This window comes from Austrofundulus limnaeus, unplaced genomic scaffold (genome assembly GCF_001266775.1).
Source record: "Austrofundulus limnaeus strain Quisiro unplaced genomic scaffold, Austrofundulus_limnaeus-1.0 Scaffold6017, whole genome shotgun sequence".
NCBI classification, from domain to species: domain Eukaryota; kingdom Metazoa; phylum Chordata; class Actinopteri; order Cyprinodontiformes; family Rivulidae; genus Austrofundulus; species Austrofundulus limnaeus.
The window spans coordinates 1-1,123 of record NW_013958419.1 but is presented as its reverse complement, the minus strand read 5'-3'; the positions used below and the strand labels follow the sequence as shown (position 1 = coordinate 1,123).

General features: G+C 33.1%; 1 long non-coding RNA gene across 2 annotated transcripts; it reads right to left on the bottom strand.

Annotated features, from left to right (window-relative positions):
• Nucleotides 1-31: 31 nt before the first annotated feature.
• Nucleotides 32-997, bottom strand: LOC106512360 (uncharacterized). 2 transcript variants are annotated; one of them, XR_001309660.1, is made up of 3 exons: nucleotides 970-997; nucleotides 800-868; nucleotides 32-694 (listed from the first exon to the last, which is right to left on the bottom strand). It is a non-coding gene; the product is annotated as an uncharacterized LOC106512360 (long non-coding RNA). The 2 variants fall into 2 exon arrangements; XR_001309659.1 differs by having other exon boundaries at nucleotides 32-691.
• Nucleotides 998-1,123: the final 126 nt, after the last annotated feature.

Genomic DNA, 1,123 nt, shown 5'->3' with positions numbered 1-1,123 from the left:
AAAAACATTCTATTTGCTGGTCAGACAGAGTTCAGCTGTGAAGATGAGACAAAACTAAATAGAATGTTTTTTTTATTAAAGTTTCATTAAACTGCTGTTTTTTCTGACTTAGAATCAAACAAAATATTTGACAAACTTTGAGATCAGGCTATGAAAACAGAAAATATTCACAAGTTTATAAAAGCTGGGAATAAAACTCTGTTTAACTCATTTTATTGATATTAGAAGGAGCTCATGTTGGGTTGAAAAAAAAAGCTGAGGTTAAAACTGAATATTAACATTTCAAAATCACAAATAAAAAAAAACCCTGATGGAATTTCAACCCAGCCTTTCACAATAAAAGCAAAATCTACCAGACCGACGAATCATTATCTGCTCCAAAAGTTTTTATTATAAAATCAGACCTGCAGTCAGATATGACTGACAAAAATCTAAATATTTTTACTATATCATCTTCAAATACAACTAAATATTCCTCTTTAAACACTATTAATATAAAACCTACAGCTCCCTCTACTGGACAAAAACTATCATCTCCTAAATGTCACACAAAAGGAAAATAGATACGAGCCTCTTATTTCTTTGATTTGTTGACAGAAGCATAGAGGTTGTTGGGATCAGAGGAGGAAGGAGCTTTCACAGAGCTGTAGGCCACTTTATCATCATCATCATCATCACTTTTACCCAGAACCTGCTGGTTTCAAACGAAGAGCATCTCAGTTATTTGACATGAGGTTCAAACTGGTCAAAACAAGAAGAATCTAACTCTGAAGCTGACATGCTCTATCCGACATCTTACCTCAGGTTTCCTGTTAGGTTTCTTGGTGTAACTGATGGAAGCGTATTGAACAACATCTTCAGGATCAGCCTTTACAAGAAAAACGACACAAAGATTATTTATTAACATGAAATTATGTGTTTTACATTTCACTAAACAACAAATCCTGAAAATTTCTTTTTGAATCTTACATCTTCACTCATCTGGGTTTTGTTTCCTGAAAAAGCAGAAAGTTGGCTTCAGTTTCTTTAGAAACAGATTTATTTCAAAATAAAAGCTGATTCTTGTAAACGCTCTCACCTTTAGCTCTCCTCCATTTGACAACGACAACAAGAAGAATTAGAA